Source organism: Cetorhinus maximus, chromosome 12, assembly GCF_964194155.1.
Source record: "Cetorhinus maximus chromosome 12, sCetMax3.hap1.1, whole genome shotgun sequence".
NCBI lineage: Eukaryota > Metazoa > Chordata > Chondrichthyes > Lamniformes > Cetorhinidae > Cetorhinus > Cetorhinus maximus.
The window spans coordinates 67,484,696-67,505,465 of record NC_135890.1 but is presented as its reverse complement, the minus strand read 5'-3'; positions in this window follow the sequence as shown (position 1 = coordinate 67,505,465).

Sequence of the window (20,770 nt, the reverse complement as noted above, 5' to 3'; positions counted from 1 at the left end):
AACTGTCCTGTGATTGGTAACACTGGGGAACAGTCCTGCCCTTGGGAACACTGGGGAACAGTCCTGCCCTTGGTAACACTCGGGAACATTGCTGCCCTTGGTACCACTGGAGAACAGTCCTGTGATTGGTAACACTGGAGAACAGTCCTGTGATTGGTAACAGTGGAGAACAGTTCAATGATTGGTAACACTGGAGATCAGTCGTGCTTTTGGTAACACTGGGGAACAGGCCTGTGATTGTTAACACTAGGGAACAGTCCTCTCTTTGGTAACCTTGGGGAACAGTCCTCTGATTGGTAACACTGGAAAACAGTCCTATGAGTGGTGACACTGTGGAACAGTTCTGTGATTGATAACACGAGATCAGTCCTGGGATTTGTGACACTGGGGAACAGAACTGTCCTTGTTAACACTGGGAAACCGTCCTGTGATTGGTAACACTGGGGAACCGTCCTGCCCTTGGTAACAATGGGAACAGTCCTGCCCTTGGGAACAATGGTGAACATTCCTGCCCTTGGTAACACTGTGAAACCATCCTATGATTGGTAACACTGGGAAACCGTCCTGTGATTGGTGACACTGATGAACTGTCCTGTGATTGGTAACACTGGGGAACAGTCCTGTCCTTGGTAACACTGGGAAACCGTCCCGTGATTGGTAACACTAGGGAACAGTCCTGTCCTTGGTAACACTGTTGAACAGTCCTCTGATTGGTAACACAGGAAAACAGTCCTGTGAGTGGTGATACTGTGGAACAGTCCTGTGATTGTTAACACTGGATAATAGTCCTGGAATTGGTGACTTTGGGGTACAGTCCTCTCCTTGGTAACACTGGGATACCGTCCTGTGATTAGTAACATTGGGGAACAATCCTGTGATTGGTAACATTGGGGAACCGTCCTGCACTTGGTAACACTGGGGAACAGTCCTGCCCTTGGGAACATTGTGGAACAGTCCTGCCCTTGGTAACACTGGGGAACAGTCCTGCCCTTGGTAACACTCGGGAACAGTCCTGCGCTTGGTAACACTGAGGAACAGTCCTGTGATTGATAACACTGGAGAACAGTCCTGTGATTGGTAACACTGGGGAACAGTCCTGTGATTGGTAACACTGGGGAACAGTCCTGCCCTTGGGAACACTGGGGAACAGTCCTGCCCTTGGTAACACTCGGGAACATTGCTGCCCTTGGTACCACTGGAGAACAGTCCTGTGATTGGTAACACTGGAGAACAGTCCTGTGATTGGTAACAGTGGAGAACAGTTCAATGATTGGTAACACTGGAGATCAGTCGTGCTTTTGGTAACACTGGGGAACAGGCCTGTGATTGTTAACACTAGGGAACAGTCCTCTCTTTGGTAACCTTGGGGAACAGTCCTCTGATTGGTAACACTGGAAAACAGTCCTATGAGTGGTGACACTGTGGAACAGTTCTGTGATTGATAACACGAGATCAGTCCTGGGATTTGTGACATTGGGGAACAGAGCTGTCCTTGTTAACACTGGGAAACCGTCCTGTGATTGGTAACACTGGGGAACCGTCCTGCCCTTGGTAACAATGGGAACAGTCCTGCCCTTGGGAACAATGGTGAACATTCCTGCCCTTGGTAACACTGTGAAACCATCCTATGATTGGTAACACTGGGAAACCGTCCTGTGATTGGTGACACTGATGAACTGTCCTGTGATTGGTAACACTGGGGAACAGTCCTGTCCTTGGTAACACTGGGAAACCGTCCCGTGATTGGTAACACTAGGGAACAGTCCTGTCCTTGGTAACACTGTTGAACAGTCCTCTGATTGGTAACACAGGAAAACAGTCCTGTGAGTGGTGATACTGTGGAACAGTCCTGTGATTGTTAACACTGGATAATAGTCCTGGAATTGGTGACTTTGGGGTACAGTCCTCTCCTTGGTAACACTGGGATACCGTCCTGTGATTAGTAACATTGGGGAACAATCCTGTGATTGGTAACATTGGGGAACCGTCCTGCACTTGGTAACACTGGGGAACAGTCCTGCCCTTGGGAACATTGTGGAACAGTCCTGCCCTTGGTAACACTGGGGAACAGTCCTGCCCTTGGTAACACTCGGGAACAGTCCTGCGCTTGGTAACACTGAGGAACAGTCCTGTGATTGATAACACTGGAGAACAGTCCTGTGATTGGTAACACTGGGGAACAGTCCTGTGATTGATAACAGTGGAGAACAGTACTTTGATTGGTAACACTGGAGAACTGCCCTGTGATTGGTAACACTGGAAAACAGTCCTCTGGTTGATAACATTGGGGAACTGTCCTGTGATTGGTGAGACTGGAGAACAGTCCTGGGATTCGTGACATTGGGGAACAGAGCTGTCCTTGTTAACACTGGGAAACAGTCCTGTGATTGGTAACACCTGGGAACCGTCCTGCCCTTGGTAACACTGGGGAACAGTCCTGCCCTTGGGATCAATGGTGAACAGTCCTGCCCTTGGGAACACTCGGGAACAGTGCTGCCCTTGGTAACACTGGAGAACAGTCCTGTTATTGGTAACACTGGGGAACATTCCTGTGATTGGTAACAGTGGAGAACAGTTCCACGATTGGTATCACTGGGGAACAGTCGTGCTTTTGGTAATACTGGGGAACATTCCTGTGTTTGGTAACACTGGAGAGCAGTCCTGTGATTGGTAACACTGGGGAACAGTCCTCTGATTGGTGACACTGGAGAACAGTCCTGTGTTTGGTAACCCTGGGGAACAGTCCTGTTTTTGGTAACACTGTGAAACCATCCTATGATTGGTAGCACTGGGAAACTGTCCTGTGATTGGTGACACTGATGAACTGTCATGTCCTAGGTAACAGTGGGAAACCGTCCTGTGATTGGTAACACTAGGGAACAGTCCTGTCCTTGGTAACTCTGTTGAACAGTCCTCTGATTGGGAACACTGGAAAACAGTCCTGTGAGTGGTGACACTGTGGAACAGTCCTGTGATTGTTAACACTGGAGAATAGTCCTGGGATTGGTGACTTTGGGGAACAGTCCTTTCCTTGGTAACACTGGTGAACAGTCCTGTGATTGGTAACACTGGGGAACAGTCCTGTGATTGGTAACACTGGGGAACCGTCCTGCCCTTGGTAACACTGGTGAACAGTCCTATGATTGGTAACACTGGGGAACAGCCCTCTGATTGGTGACACTGGAGAACAGTCCTGTGTTTGGTAACCCTGGGGAACAGTCCTGTCCTTGGTAACACTGTGAAACCATCCTATGATTGGTAACACTGGGAAACCGTCCTGTGATTGGTGACACTGATGAACTGTCCTGTGATTGGTAACACTGGGGAACCGTCCTGTGATTGATAACACTGGGGAATATTCTCGTGACTTTACTGCCCTTTAAGGCAGTGATTTCCAGAACCCCACCATGAACCCTCTGAGTGTAACAATATTTCCTCATCTCCTCTCTAATCCTTCTCCAATCACTTTAAATCTGTGCCCCCATTCACTGACCTCGCTGTTAAAGTAAACTGGCCCTTCCAATCCACTCTATCTAGGCCCGTCACAATTTTGTACATCTCAATCAAATCTCTCCTCAGCCTCCTCTGTTCCATGGAGAACAACCCCAGCCTCTCCAATCTTTCCTCATAGCTACAATTTTCCAGCCCTGGAACATTCCTGTAAATCTCCTCTGTACTCTCACAAATGCAATTACATCCTTTCTATAATGAGGTGACCAGAACACAGGACACAGTCCTTGAGTTCTGGCCTGACCAATGTTTTATATAGCTCCAGCATAACCTCCCTACTCTTACATTCTGTGCCTCTGCTAATGAAGGAAAGGATTCCATTTGCCTTTTTAACCACTTATCGACCTGTCCTGCTACCTTCAGGGATTTGTGGACATTCACTCCAAGGCCCCTCACTTCCTCTACACCTCCCAATATCCTCCCATTTATTGTGTATTCCTTTGCCCTGTTTGATCTTTCCAAATGCAGCTCCTCATGCTTCTCTGGATTGAATTCCATTTGACACTTTTCTGCCCACCTGACCAGTCCATTGATAACTTCTTGCAGTCTCAGCTATCCTCCTCACTATCAACAGTGCGGCCAATTTTTGTGTCATCTTCAAACTTCTAGATCATTTCCCCTTTGGACATTTACATCCAAGTCATTAATATATACCACAAAAATCAGGATACCCAGTACTGAGCCCTGTGGAACCCCACTGGAAACAGCTTCTAGTCACAAAAACACCCATCAACAATTATCCTTTTCCTGTCACTGAGTGAATTTTGTATCCAGCTTGCTACGTTCCTCTGGATTCCATGGGCTTTTATTTTTTTTTAAGCAGTCTGCCATGTGGGACCTTGTCAAAAGCCATGCCAAAATCCATGTAGACCACACCAACTACATTACTTTCATCAATCCTCCTTGTTACTTCCTCAAAAAACTTCAATTAAGTTAATCAGACACGACCTTCCCTTAACAAATCCATGCTGACTATCCTTGATTAATCCATGCCTTTCTAACTGACAGTTTATCCTGTCTATCAGAATTGATTCCAATAATTTGCCCGCCACCAAGGTTAGACTGACTGCTGTGTAATTATTTGGTCTATCCGCTCCCTTTTAAAACAAAAGTACAACATTAACAGACCTCCAATCTTCTGGTACCATATCTGTATCCAGTGAGGATTGACAAACGATGGTCAGACCCTCTGCATTTTCCCCCCTGGCTTCTTTTAACAGTCTGGGATACACTTTATCCGACCCTGGTAATTTATCCACTTTCAAGGATGCTAATCCCCTTAATGCTTCTTCCCTTCCTATGTTTATCACACCTAATACTTCACACTCCCCTCATTAACTACAATGAGTGCATTGTTCCCCCTTTTGTGAAGGCAGTCACAAAATATTCATTAAGAATCTTTTATGGACCGTACTCTTTCCTTAGTTATCCTCTTAGTCTTAATGTATTGATAAAATTGATAAAAGGAGATTTTTGGTCTCCTTAGAAACACTGGGGAATGGTCCTATCATTAATAAAATGATTGTGTGTTTAGAAACGCTCACCACTGTCCTGTCTTTGGCAACACTAGATTTACCTATGGCTTTGCGAACACTGCGGAATGGACCAGACCTTGGTAACATTGAGAATTGGTCTAGTTCCTGATAACAATAGGGATGGTCCTGCCTTTGCTAACACTAAGGATGGTCCTGTCCTTTATAACTCTAGGAATCTTTGTCACCTGGATATCATCTGGAATGTTCTGGGTTTTTTAAAATTCATTTTACTGGATGTGGACATCACTGGCCAGGCCAGCATTTATTGCCCACCCCTAAATGTCCTTGGGAAGGTCGTGGTGAGCGACCTTCTTGAACTGTTGCAGTCCATGTGTTGTAGGTACACCCACAGTGCTGTTAGGAAGGGAGTTCCAGGATTTTGACCCAGCAACAGTGAAGGAACGGCAATATATTTCCAAGTCAGGATGGTGAGTGACTTGGAGGGGGACTTCCAGATAGTGGTGTTCCCGTTTATCTACTGCCCTTGTCATTCTAGATGGTAGCGGTCATGGAAGGTGCTATCTAAGGAGCCTTGGTGAATTCCTGCAGTGCATCTTGTCGATGGTATACATTGCTCCCACTGTGCGTCGGCGGTGGAAGGGTTGGAAAGGGTGCCAATCAAACGGCTGCTTTGTCCTGGACGGTGTCAAGTTTCTTGAATGTTGTGGGAGCTGCACTTCATCCAGGCAAATGGAGAGTATTCCATCACGCTCCTGACTTGCGCCACATAGATGGTGGACAGGCTTTGGGGAGTCAGGAGGTGAGTTACTTGTTGCATGATTCCTAGTCTCCGACCTGCTCTTGCAGCTAAAGTATTTATATGGCTAGTCTAGTTCAGTTTCTAGTCAATGGGAACCCCCAGGATGTGGATAGTGGGGGACTCAGCGATGGTAATGCCATTGAATGTCAAGGGGCGATTACTAGATTCTCTCTTGTTGGAGATGGTCATTGCACTTGTGTGGCGCAAATGTTTCTTGCCACTTGTCAGCCCAAGCCTGGATATTGTCCAGGTCTTGCTGCATTTGGACATGGACTGCTTCAGTATCTCAGGAGTCGTGAATAGTGCTGAACATTGTGCAACCATCAGCGAACATCCCCACTTCTGATCTTATGATGGAAGGAAGATCATTGATGAAGCAGCTGAAGATGGTTGGGCCTAGGACACTATCCTGAGGAACTCCTGCAGTGATGTCCTGGAACTGAGATGACTAACCTCCAACAACCACAACCATCTTCCTTTGTGCTAGGTATGACTCTAACTGGTGGAGATTTTTCCCCCTTGATTCCCATTGACTCCAGTTTTGCTCATGCTGCCTTGATGTCAAGGGCAATCACTCTCACCTCACCTCTTGAGTTCAACTCTTTTGCCCATGTTTGAAACAAGGCTGTAATGAGGTCAGGAGCTGGGTGACCCTGGCACAACCCAAACTGAGTGTCAATGAGCAGGTTATTGCTAAGTAAGTGGTGCTTTATAGCACTGTTGATGACCCCCCTTCCATCACTTTACTGATGATTGAGAGTAGACTGATGGGGTGGTAATTGGCAGTAATTTGTCCTGCTTTTTGTGTACAGGACATGCCTGGTCAATTTTCTACATCGCCGGTTAGATGCCAGTGTTACACTGGAACAGCTTGGCTAGGGGCACGGCAAGTTCTGGAGCACAAGTCTTCAGTGCTATTGACAGAATATTGTCGGGGCCCATAGCCTTTGCAGTATCCAGTGCCTTCAGCCATTACTTGATATTACGTGGAGTGAATCGAATTGGCTGAAGAATGGTGTCCGTGACATTAATGCCACGCAAATGCTGGGGGCCTCCGGACGAGGCTGAGATGGATCATCCACTCGGCACTTTTGGCTGAAGATTGTTGTGAATGCTTCAGCCTTATCTTTTGCGCTGATGTGCTGGTCTCCTCCATCATTGAGGATGGGGATATTTGTGGAGCCTCCTCCTTCCAGTGCATTGTTTAACTGTCCACCACCATTCATGACTGGTGTTTGGTAAAACTGAGTTGATGCCGTCTTTGGTAACACTGAGTATTGTCCTGCCCCTGGTATCATTGTGTCAGAACATGTATTTGGTAATGTCTTGGATTTTGAATGGTCCTGTCATTGCTTACACGTGGAATAGTAATGACATTGGTAACACTGGGAATGGTCCTGCCCATTAAAACACTGGAGGATGGTCCTGTCATCAGTAACACTTATTCATTCATGGGATGTCAGTGTCGCTGGCTAGGCCAGCATATATTGCCCATCCCTAATTGCCCTTGAGAAGGTGGTGGTGAGCTGCCTTCTTGAACCGCTGCAGTAATACTAGTAAATGACATGCCCTGAGTATTATCAGGAATGGTTGTGGTCTTGCTAATGCTGGGTATTGTCTTGACCCTGGTAACATTGGGGATATGCCTGGACTTGGTAAGGTCCTGCACAGTCTTATCCTTGATAAAATTGGGAATTAATCAATCATTATTAACATTTGGAATAATACTGCATTTACTAAAACTGATGATAGCCCCATGCTAATATCGAGAATGGACCTGCCTTGGAAACAATGGCGAAAGCTTCTATCCTTGGTGATACTTGGAATTATCCTGCTCTTGTTAATATTGGAGATTGTCCTTGACTTTGGTAAGACTAGAAATGGTCCTGTACTTGTTAATATCGGGAATGGTCCTTGGTAACATCAGGAATGGGCCTACTTTGTATAATAGTAATGGTCCTTGGACCAGTGACACTGAGAATTCTTGGGTTTTTGGTAACAATGGAACGTTACTGTCATTGGCAATACTGGACATGACCATGCATTTGGTTTAATGAGGAGTGCTGGAGGACATGCCAGGAGCAGGAGCAGGCCTACCTAAAAATGAGGTGCCAGTCTGGTTAAGTTACAACACTGAAAGCAGCAAGCAATAGATAGAGATAAATTATCATACAACCAACAAATTAAAAGAAAGTGCTGTCATCCTACCACAGTCATGAATGTTAGTAGATAATTAGACAACTACCCAAAGGATGAGACTCCACAAATATCCTCAATGGTGGGAGAGCCCAGCACATCAGTGCAGAAGGTAAGGCAATTACCTGAAACGGGGCCGTAAAAGTCTGCCCTGGGAATTTTGCAGTGAGTAACTCACCTCCTGATTTCCCAGAGCCACCTACAAGGCACAAGTCAGGAGTGTAATGGAATATTCTCCACTTGCCACAGTGAGTGTAGTACCAACAACACCCAAGAGGCAAACACCATCCTGGGGAAAACAGCCCACTTGGTTGTCATCCCGTGCACCACCTTAAACATTCACTTTGTCATCACCAATGCACAGTGGCAGCAGTGTGCATCATCTACAAAATGTACTCCAGTAACACCAAGGCTCCTTCAACAGCACCTACCAAACCAGTGACCACTGCCACATAGAAGGACAAGGGCAGCAGATGCATGGTTTTGTCAACACTGCAGGTTCCCCTCCAAGCCACATGGACCTAACTATTGCTGGATCAAAAATCTGGAACTCCCTTCCTAATTACACTACACCAGATGGACTGCAGCAACTCAAGGTGGCAGTTCACCATTACCTCCTCAAGGGCAAGTAAAGATGGGACTTGCCAGCGATGTTCACATCCCATGAAAGGATAAACTAAAACTGGGTTGATGGTCCTCACCTTGCAAACGCTGGGAATGGACCTTTCCTCAGTATCATTGTAAATGGTCCTCGACGTCTTTGGTAATACTGGGAAATCCTGCCCTTGACAGCACTCAGAAATTGCTCTGTCCTTGTAAAACCGGGGATCCTCCTGCCCTTGGAAACTATGTAAAAAAATCCTTTCCTTGGGAGCGCTGGGAATGGTCTTGTCCTCCATAATGCTGGGGAATAGTTCTGTCCTTCATAGAACTACAAATGAACAGCAGTTGGGAAAAAAACTCAGGAATAGTTCTGTCTTTGCTGACTCTGAAGTTGACCTTGCCTTTGAGAAAAGTAGAAATCCTCCTGTCATTCGTAACACTGTGAATGGTCCTCTCCTTGCTAACACTTGGAATGATCATGATGTTGGGAGTGGTGCTGTCCAATGAAACACTGGAGGGTGGCCCTGTACTTGAAAAACTAGGATAATTCTTTACTGGTTATCATTGGGAATGATCCTGTGCATGGAAACACTGGGTTGGTGCTGTCCTTGGTAAAGCAGGCTAAGGTCCTGGCCCTCATATCATTGGGCATGGACCTGTACCTGGTAACACCTTGGATTGTCTTGTCCTTGATAAAACTAGGAATGATCCTGTCCTGGCTAACACTGAGCATTTGGCAACACCACAGATGGCCTGGTGCTTTCTAACATTGGGAATTGTCTTGGCAACTCTAAGTAATGTTCATGTCCATAGTAATACTGAGAATGTTTCTGTCCTTGGCAACAACGGGAATGGTCCTGTGCTTGGTAAAACCGTGAGATGATCCTGTCCTTGCTATCTCTGGAAAGAGACCCACTCTGGTAACAGTAGAAGTGGTTTTGTCCATGGTACCACTGAGAATGCTTCTGTCTTTAAACACTGGAGGATGGTCATGCCATTGATAACACTAGGAAATGTCATATCCTGGGTATTATCAGGAATGGTCCTGTCCTTGATAACACTGTCCTAGCCCCGCTAACATTGGGAATTGTCCTGAAATTGGTAATGCCTTGCAGATTCCTGTCCTTGATAAAACTGGGAATGGTCCAGTCATTGTTAACATTTAGAGTAGTGCTGCATTTATTAAAACAGCTGATAGCCTAGTGCTGACATCGGGAATGGACCTAGCCTTGGAATCTCTATGTAAAAATTCTTTATTTGGTAACACTGGGAATGGAACTCTCTTTGGTAATACAGGGGAATTGTTCAGCCTTTGGGAAGGTTAGGAATCGTCCTGTAATTGGCAACATTCCAAATTCCCCAGTCCTTGTAAAAACTGGGGAATCACACTGCCTTTGGTAACACTGGGAACGGCCTTGTCCTTAGTAATATTGGAAATCATCCTACCCTGTGTAACATTGGGAATAATTTTGTCCATGCTATCAATGAGGAATGGTCCTGTCCTTGATAACACCGAGAACTGCTGTGTCCTGGGCATCTTGAGGAATGGTTCTGTTCTTGGTAATGCTGGGTCTTTACTGCCCCTGGTTACACTGGACATGTTCCTGTAATTGGTAAAGTCTTGCAGACTCCTGCCCTTGATGAAAATGGGAACGATCCAGTCATGTTAACAAGTCAACATTAATATTTGGACTAGTGTTGCATTGTTAAAACTACTGATAGCCCAGTGCTAACATTGGGAATGGACCTGCCTTGGAAAATCTGGGGGACGCTTCAATCCTTGTTAACACTAGGAATCGTCACTTCCTTGGCAACACTGGGAATGGTGCTGCAGATAACCTGATTCTCGGGATTGGTACGTGAACCAGTCTGAAAATGTTCCTATGCATGGTAACACAGGGACTGGACCTGTCCTTGGTAACACTGGAAATAGTCCTTTCCTTAGTAACACTGAGAATTCCCCTTTGTTTGCAACATGGGGAAAACAACTGTCTTTGGTAACACAGGGAATGGTCATGTTCTTGGTAACAATGAGAATGGTACTAGCCTTGCAGCAATTTTTAAAAATTCATTCTTGGAATGTGAGCGTGGCTGGCAAGGTCAGAATTTATTTCCCATCTCTAATTGCCCTTAAGGAGGTGGTGGTGAGCCCCCTTCTTGGACCACTGAAAAACCATCTGGTGTAGGTACACCTACAATGCTGTTAGGGAGGAAGTTCCAGGATTTTGACCCAGCGACAGTGAATGTACTGTACAGTGAACAGGCGATATATTTCCAAGTCAGGGTCGTGTGCGGCTTGGAGGCAAACTTGCAGGTGGTGGTGTTCCCACGTATCTGCTGCCCTTGTCCTAGCTGGTAGGGATCACCAGTTTGGAAGATGCTGTTGAAGGAGCCTTGGTGAATTGCTACAGTGCATCTTGTAGATGGTACACACTGCTGCCACTGTGCGTCGGTGGTGGAGGTCGTGAATGTTTAAGGTAATGGATGGGCTGCCAATCAAGCAGCTGCTTTGTCCTGGATGGTGTCAAGCATCTTGATTGTTGTTGGAGCTGCACTCATCCAGGTAAGTGGGGAGTATTCCATCACACTCCTGACTTGTGCCTTGTAAATGGTGGACAGGCTTTGGGGAGTCAGGAGTTGAGTTACTTGCTGCAGGATTCCTAGTCTTTGACCTGCTCTTGTAGCCACAGTATTTATATGGCTAGTCCAGTTCAGTTTCTAGTCAATGGTAACCTCCAGGATGTTGATAGTGGGGGATTCAGCGATGGTAACACCATTGAATGTCAAGGGAAGAGGTTTGGATTCTCTCTTGTTGGAGATGGTCATTGCCTGACACTTGTGTGGCACGAATGTTACTTGCCACTTGTCAACCCAAGCCTGGATGTTGTCCAGGTCTTACTGCAAATGGACATGGACTGCTTCAGTATCTGAGGAGTCATAAATGGTGCTGAACAATGGGAATGTTGCAGTCCTCGGTAGCACTGGGAATGATCCTGTGTTTGATAACATTGGGATATGGTCTTACGGTGGGATTATATCCCTTTTTGCTAGCACTGTGAGATGGGGCGAGCTGTAACTACAACTGAGTCAGCAGGTAGCGAATAGGTGGAACAAACTCCAGATGTGGAGGTTAGCTGTGAAATAAGCAGAACCTCTCCTGACAAATAAGTTATTGCAGACCGCAGTGGCAGTGTGTCTAAGGTGCAGTAAAGTAGAGGGTGGTGCCTCTACATCATTCAAAAACCCCATAATCATTCAATTGAGCCTTACCACAATAAAATAATTCAATGGTGGATCAGCTGATAGTTGCGAAAACAGCTGACAGGTTTCAGCAAGGCCTTGTCCTCAGTTATTCAGGCTTGTCCATTCATTGAAACCAGGCAATGCCCCTGCTAAGACAGTGTAGGGCCTACTGTGTAACAGGACTCCCACTCTAAAAGACACCATGCACAAACCCATCTACAGATGGCAAATTTGCTCAAGCCCTTTGGCAGTCATAGTGGTGATAAGGGAAAGACTATGATATCTGGGAGCTTCTAGTCACAACCTGACACAACGGCAGTAATTACCAGTTAACCACTCTTGATGGAGGCAGTAGGCTGGTTCGATATTTGTAGCTGTGTCTGATAAGCCTGCTTCAGGATTACCTCTACTCACCCCACTAGAGGAAAGGGCTAGAAAAGGTTTCCTAAACATAGCCTGTCTCACTCCAATCCTGGCTGGAAGAGCACAACCAACAGGGTCACCCATGAGTGATCAAAACTCACAAAGACAAACAATCTTGGAGTCTTGGAATATTAGGTTGTCAGTGGTTAACTCAGAACAACCTGAGAGACAAACAGTGACAGTTTACCCACGAATTCTGACATTGACAGCCCTTAGGAAGATCCATAGAGCGGATGGGGCACAAATCAAAGAACGTGGAGGTGACTATATTTTCTCCTGGAAAGGGGAATTGTGAGAAGAACACAGAATTCATAATGTGGGCTTTACCATCAAAAACAAACTCATGAAGAGATTCCATGAACCAATTGTTGGGATCAATGAGCATCTTATGACATTCAATCTTAAACTCAAAGGCAATCAATCTGCCAAAATCATTAGCGGTTATGCATCTACCTTGGACACCAAGAACAAAGCAAAAGAAACCTATTATATGGCTGTGTTGCCTACCCAGTGCCAAGGTTAAGGACATCTCTTCTGGGCTGGGGAGGAACCTGGAGTGGGGGGGGAAGAATCCAGCTATAGTGGCTCATGTGGGTACCAACAACATAGGTAGGACTAGAAAAAAGGTTCTGCTGAGGGACTACAAGCAGCTCGGGGCTAAATTAAAAAGAACCATGAAGGTAAAAGTCTTTGGATTACTACCTGAGCCACGAGCAAATTGGCATAGGGTAAATAAGATTACAGAGGTAAGTATGTGGCTCAAAGATTGGTGTGGGAGGAATGGGTTCCAATTCATGGGGCACTGGCACCAGTACTGGGGAAGGAGAGAGCTATTCCATTGGGGCGGGCTTCATTTGCTGGGACCAGTGTCCTGGTGAACCGTATAACTAGAGTTGTAGATAAAGCTTTAAACTAATTAGTTGGGGGGAGGGTTCAATTGAAGGGAAGTTTAGAAAATCAAAAATAAACAAGGGAGCAGAGGTGCAGAGTAGTGAAGAGGTGGACAATAATCAAAGTGTGACAGGAAGGGGCAGAAAATATAAACAGAAGAGTGCAGCAGAAATTAGAACCAGAATGAGTAATGATGGTAAAATGTCAAAGCTTAAGGCTCTTTATTTGAATGCACTCAACATTTGTAACAAGATAGATGAGTTGATGGCACAAATAGAAATAAATGGATATGACTTGATAGCTGTTACAGAGACATGGTTGCAGGGTGACCAAGACTGGGAACTCAATAGTCAAGGGTACTCGAATTTCCAGAAAAATAGACAAAAAGGAAAAGGAGGTGGGGTAGCTTTGTTAATAAAGGAAGGTATCAGTGCAGTGGTGAGTAGTGATATAGGTGCAATAGATTATGATGTGGAATCAGTTTGTGTGGAAATAAGGAATAGCAAGGGGAAGAAAGTCACAGGTGGGAGTCGTCTATAGGCCCCTGAAGAGTTGTCTCACTGTAGGACAAAGTATAAATCGGGAAATAATGGAGGCATGTAAGAAGGGCGCTATAATTGTCATGGGAGATTTTAATCTGCATATTGACTGGACAAATCATATTGGCAGGGATAACATGGAAGACGAATTTGTAGAGTGCATCAGGAATTATTTCGTAGAGCAATACATTGCAGAACCGACCCAGGAACAGGCTATTTTAGATCTAGTAATGTGTAATGAGGTAGGATTAATAAGAGATATCATAGTTAAGGATCCTCTAAGGGATAGTTATCACAACATGGTAGAATTTCAAATTCAGTTTGAGGGCGAGCAACGCAGGTCTCAAACCAATGTTCTCAGCTTTAATAAGGGCAATTACAGAAGTATGGAGAAAGAGTTGTCTAAAGTGGGCTGGGAAAATAGACTAAGGGGAAGGTCAATGGATGAGCAGTGGCAGACATTTAAGCAGATATTTCATAACGCTCAGCAAAAATTTATCCCGGTCTAGGAGAAGGACTCGATGAGAAGGATGAACAATCCGTGGTTAACAAAGGTGGTCAAGGAGAGTATCCAATCAAAAACTAGTGGTAGGCCAGAGGATTGGGAAATTTTTAGGAACGAGCAGCAGGTGACTAAAAGGCTGATAAAGAGGGAGAAAATTGAATATGAAAGTAAATTGGCAAGAAATATAAAAACAAAAAGCAAGAGCTACTACGGGTATATAAAAAGGAAGAGAGTAGCTAAAGTGAGCGTGGGACCCTTGGACGGTGCAACTGGAGAATTGATAACAGGGAACATGGATAATTTAAACCAATAGTTTGCATTGGTCTTCACGGTGGAGGATGCTAAGGGCTGAATTTTCTGGTTGGCGGTGGGGGTGCGGAGCGGGAGCAGGCGCAAACCCAATCGCCGCGCCGCCATTTTACGCAGGAATGCATTGTCTGCTGGGTCCAATGGCGTCCCGGTGACCTGTTTATCTGAAGCACTGGCAGCCTCTGCAAGGCTGCTCACAATGGCAAATAGAAGGGCTCACCAGAGGCTTCTGGTGAGCAGGCGAGGCTGGAGGGTAGGGCAGTGGAGCAGGCGAGGCTAGAGGGTAGGGCAGTGGGACAGGCCAGGCTGGAGGGTAGGGCAGTGGAACAGGTGAGGCTGGAGGGTAGGGCAGTGGAGCAGGCGAGGCTAGAGGGTAGGGCAGTGGGACAGGCCAGGCTGGAGGGTAGGGCAGTGGAACAGGTGAGGCTGGAGGGTAGGGCAGTGGAGCAGGCGAGGCTGGAGGGTAGGGCAGTGGAGCAGGCGAGGCTGGAGGGTAGGGCAGTGGGACAGGCCAGGCTGAATGGTAGGGCAGCGGAGCAGGCCAGGCTGGAGGGTAGGGCAGTGGGACAGGCCAGGCTGGAGGGTAGGGCAGCGGAGCAGGTGATGTTGGAGGGTAGGGCAGCGGAACAGGTGAGGCTGGAGGGTAGGGCAGTGGAGCAGGCAAGGCTGGAGGGTAGGGCAGTGGAGCAGGCGAGGCTGGAGGGTAGGGCAGTGGGACAGGCCAGGCTGGAGGGTACGGGCAGCGGAGCAGGCGAGGCTGGAGGGTAGGGCAGCGGAGCAGGTGAGGCTGGAGGGTAGGGCAGTGGAGCAGGCGAGGCTGGAGGGTAGGGCAGTGGGACAGGCCAGGCTGGATGGTAGGGCAGCGGAGCAGGCCAGGCTGGAGGGTAGGGCAGTGGTGCAGGAGAGGCTTGAGGGTAGGGCAGTGGAGCAGGTGAGGCTGGAGGGTAGGGCAGTGGAGCAGGCGAGGCTGGAGGGTAGGGCAGTGGGACAGGCCAGGCTGGAGGGTAGGGCAGCGGAGCAGGTGAGGCTGGAGGGTAGGGCAGCGGAGCAGGCGAGGCTGGAGGGTAGGGCAGCGGAGCAGGTGAGGCTGGAGGGTAGGGCAGTGGGACAGGCCAGGCTGGAGGGTAGGGCAGCGGAGCAGGTGAGGCTGGAGGGTAGGGCAGTGGAGCAGGTGAGGCTGGAGGGTAGGGCAGTGGGACAGGCCAGGCTGGAGGGTAGGGCAGCGGAGCAGGCCAGGCTGGAGGGTAGGGCAGTGGGACAGGCCAGGCTGGAGGGTAGGGCAGTGGGCCAGGCTGGAGGGTAGGGCAGCAGAGCAGGCCAGGCTGGAGGGTAGGGCAGCGGAGCAGGTGAGGCTGGAGGGTAGGGCAGTGGGACAGGCCAGTCCGGAGGGTAGGGCAGTGGGCCAGGCCGCAGGGTAGGGCAGTGGAGCAGGCGAGGCTGGAGGGTAGGGCAGCGGAGCAGGTGAGGTTGGAGGGTAGGGCAGTGGGACAGGCCAGGCTGGAGGGTAGGGCAGCGGAGCAGGTGAGGCTGGAGGGTAGGGCAGTGGGACAGGCCAGGCCGGAGGGTAGGGCAGTGGAGCAGATGAGGCTGGAGGGTAGGGCAGTGGAGCAGGTGAGGCTGGAGGGTAGGGCAGCGGAGCAGGTGAGGCTGGAGGGTAGGGCAGTGGAGTAGGCGAGGCTGGAGGGTAGGGCAGTGGGACAGGCCAGGCCGGAGGGTAGGGCAGTGGAGCAGGTGAGGCTGGAGGGTAGGGCAGTGGAGCAGGCGAGGCTGGAGGGTAGGGCAGCGGAGCAGGTGAGGCTGGAGGGTAGGGCAGCGGAGCAGGCGAGGCTGGAGGGTAGGGCAGTGGGACAGGCCAGGCCGGAGGGTAGGGCAGTGGAGCAGGTGAGGCTGGAGGGTAGGGCAGTGGAGCAGGCGAGGCTGGAGGGTAGGGCAGCGGAGCAGGTGAGGCTGGAGGGTAGGGCAGCGGAGCAGGCGAGGCTGGAGGGTAGGGCAGTGGGACAGGCCAGGCTGGAGGGTAGGGCAGTGGGACAGGCCAGGCTGGAGGGTAGGGCAATGGAGCAGGTGAGGCTGGAGGGTAGGGCAGTGGAGCAGGCAAGGCTGGAGGGTAGGGCAGTGGAGCAGGCAAGGCTGGAGGGTAGGGCAGCGGAGCAGGTGAGGCTGGAGGGTAGGGCAGTGGAGCAGGCGAGGCTGGAGGGTAGGGCAGCGGAGCAGGTGAGGCTGGAGGGTAGGGCAGCGGAGCAGGCCAGGCTGGAGGGTAGGGCAGCGGAGCAGGTGAGGCTGGAGGGTAGGGCAGTGGAGCAGGCCGGGGCCTGTGGCCCGTGTGCCCCTCCTTTCTCGGATGACTGCCTTGCTGCAGTCCCCAAGGAGGTGGCAGCACAATGGGAGGTGTTGGTTCCCCAGGACAGGAGGAGGAGGCCCCCCCATGTGACCAAGCGTGTCTGGGGGGAGGTGGCGGAGGTAGTGAGCTCCCACGACGTGGTGCGGCGCACCTGAATCCAGTGTCGCAAGCGCTTCAATGACCTGCTGCGCTCTGGCAGGGTGAGTACCATGTTGGCATTGGTCACGTAACCCAGCAGGTCGGTTTACCCCCCCTGCTGCTACCCCACTTCCAAGCCTGAGTGCAGTGACTGCATTGAATCATTGTTGGCATTTGTCCTCTGCTGGGTGGGCCAGCAGATACTGCCCATGCTGAGGTTACTCTGAGAGGGTGATGAGATGTGTTTGGCACCGCAGCATGTGTTACACTGAGACCCACATGACTGCTTTGGGGGAAACCTGGAGGAGCTGCACCTAGGCGCTGTGTTTGAACTCCAGGACATGTCCAAGTCAGGGTGATGACGCTGGGAGGGGAGCTTCAAGGTGACATGGCAACGAATCATCTGCTGTCCGCTGCACCCCACGTGCTTGCGCCTCCTTGCTATGGAAGGATATATCATGTGGTGCCTAATGTGATGTAGGCAGCATTTGGCCAAGGGGGGTGTGGGGGGGTGTGAAGCAGGCCTAGCATCTTTGTGTGAGTGTTCGGCAGCAGCGGGGTGAGGAGGCTCTGGAGCCCTGATATGTCCCACTCTGGTTGGGGTGGGCCGTGCGCAAAGAGAGTCCATGTGTAATTTTCACTAATCAATGCTCGTCTCTCATTTTCAGGAGAAGAATTCTCATAACTCGGCAGAGCATGCGAGGACTGGCGGCGGCCAGGCGCAGATCGCCATTCTTAGCCACTTCGAGCAGGAGGCCCTGGATCTGGCGAGGTGCCATGCACCCAGGCCCACTGGTGTCGGTGAGGCGGAGGTGCCACGGGCAGGTATGTATACCCAACAGTGAGGTCAGCATTGTTCTCCCAATAGCCATCGTAGTGCTGAATGTTAATTGATTTAATTTTGCAACATGGCTTGACCATTGGTTATAGAAGGATGAGCGTATAATGATCCGGGGGACAGGAATACACATTGACATTGTCTCCACATTAACTGATCCAATGTCCTTGTTCTTCCTTTCAGCATCATCGGAGCAGGGCCAGGAGGAGGAGCAGCAGAGGGCCCCTCTCACACTTGAGGGGCCTGAAGCCTCACTAGCGTCACACCATTTTTATGAGGCAGACACCAGGGCAGACACTAGCACCTCGGTGGGAATTTGAACATCGGTTAGTGTCCCAGGGCACAGCGGTGAGGGCACTTCACAGTCGCTGGAGGAGCTGGCAGAAACAGAGAGTGCCCAGGGCGCCAGCAGTCGGAGGACTGCAGGGGACCAGGCACATGCTCAGTCGGTGTCTGATGATGTGCCTCTGGAGTCGTCCGTAACACAGCAGGTGCAGGAAATGCGGCCGAGTGTGCGGGAGCATCTGGGAGAGATACATGAGGCTATGCTTGGCTGGTCTTCATGGTGGAGGAATCTACGCGGACAATCACAGAAGTGATGAGCCACATTTCTGAGCATAATGCATCCTCCATGGAGAGAGTGGCGACTCTCTTGGAGAGGCTACTCCAGGAGACCCATCAGGGCTTCCTGGGGATGTGCTCTCACCAGCAAGCCCTCACATCGGCATTGACCTCAGCTGGTCAGTGCCTGTGTTGGAGATGGTGTGGGCATCAACTTTCCCAGCTTGGTGCCCATCCATCCACAGTGAGCAGGAAGGTCTGAAGCGACCTCACGTCAGTGCAGCAGCTGCCTGCTATCTCTGCAGGCACCTTTCAGGGTGCTCTGGATGAGAGCGGCAGCTCCTCCGCCCCTCTTCCAGTGACTGTAGCATCTGTTGAGGCTGAGACGACTGGGGAGATTCCAGCTGTGGAATTGGCAGCTCCCCCCCAGGCGGGGCCAGCACAGGCTCCACGGGCCTGAGGACGACCACCAAGGTCATCGAGGCCAACAAGACAGCAGGCTGTCTCAGATGCCACTCCGAGCGATGGGGCAGCACCAAGATGTTGCACCTGGAAACGTAAACATAAGGCACCTTAGGCACACCACGGGTTTTTCACTGGTGCTTTTGTGTTGGCCCGAGATGAGGTCCTTATGATTTGCTTTGTTTTGTAACACTACTCTTTTTTTTGGAATAAGTTGATTTGCTTGACATATTAAATTCAGATATGTCACCATGGCTGAGGGTGCCTCTTTGCTTCTGCATGTGTATGGTTTCCAAAGCTGTAACGAGTGCTTTGTTGGACATTCAGCTTTATTAACAAGGCCCTTAGTAACTGACTGTTCCTAACCTGGCAGATTTTGCACATAGGTGTCGATATCGAACCTACAGCCCATCTGTGTTGTGCTAGCTGAAGGTTTGTTGGATTAAAGCCTCCCGGGTGTCCCTACCTCCCAGCAGTATGCCCGGGTCAGTATTCACCCCCTCATCATTTCCCTGTGCATGGTCATCCTCAGACTCACTGCTGGGCTCATCGTGTGCAGCCACATCCACTGCGTCAACGTCTTCATCGTCCACTGCGTCCCCCCTTTCCAGCGCAAGATTGTGGAGAGTGCAGCATGCAACCACTATCACTGAGATATCATCTGGGGGGTATTGGAGTGCCTGGACTAAGTGGTGCAGGCATCTGAAGCGCATCTTGAGAAGTTTGATGGTACTCTCCACCACAGCCCTTGAGGTGCCGTGGCTCCTATTGTACCGCTGCTCAGCTTCTGTTCTTGGATGGCGGAGAGACGTCATGAGCCACCTTCTGAGGGGATAGCCCTTATCACCCAGCAGAGCCCTTATCACCCAGCAGCCAACCATCCAGCCGGGCTGGAGCACTGAAGAGTCCCGGCACCTGGGAGTGTCTGAGGGTGTAGGTGTCATGGGAGCTGCCTGGGTACCTTGCACAGACTTGCAGATTCTGCATCCTGTGATCACACACTATCTGCATGTTCATGGAGTGGAATCTCTTCCTGTTGACAAAGGCACCGGGCTGACCCGATGGCGCCTTGATGGCTACATGTGTGCAGTCTATAGCACCCTGGACACGGAGATAGCCAGCAATAGCTTCAAAGCCTCTAGCTCGCTGTGCCTGGTTTGCCTGGCCCCAGCGGAAGTGGATGAAGGTCAATGCACACCTGAACTGAGCGTCTGTAAACTGTTTGATTCAAGTGTGGGCAGCTGATTGGGAGCCACCGCAAAGATCATCCACCGCGCCCTGGAAGGAGCCAGAGGCATAGAACTTGAGGACAACTGTGACCTTTAGAGCCACTGGCATGGGGTGTCCACCCACACAGTTAGCGGAGATCTCAGGCCCAGTAATCTGACAGATGGAGCTGACTGTCTCCCTTGAGAGACGGAACCTCCTTCGGCACTGCACCTCAGTCATATTGATGTAGCTGCTTTGCTGCCTGTAAACCCTGGCAGCAGGATAGTGGCATCTTCTGCAGCCCCTTCCACCTTGCACTTTCTGTTGGCCCTGCACCCCTTGTGCCTGCACCTCTCCTCCCAAAGGTAGCTCTCCTGGAGGCTGAATATGCACTCCTGGCCTCCTCCCACTTCTAGCCCTCCCTTCCAGTGGACAGACCAGCTCCCAAACCCAGGCTATGGGAAGGCTTCCTGAAACCTGCAGGCCCAGAAAAGATTCCTCACTGCAGAGTGCTGATCTGAAGGTTAAGAGTCCAGAAAAAGCAGCTGGTATGCCTATTGAAGTACTGCGGATCACATAGGCAAGTTTCAAAAACTTTCATAAATAAATATTTGACTGTGCACACTCACGATCCTACTGAGCCCTCTTATCCTGACCATGGATGAGGTTTATACGAATGTGTCCTACCCGCCTGCCCGTTGCGCCCGTGC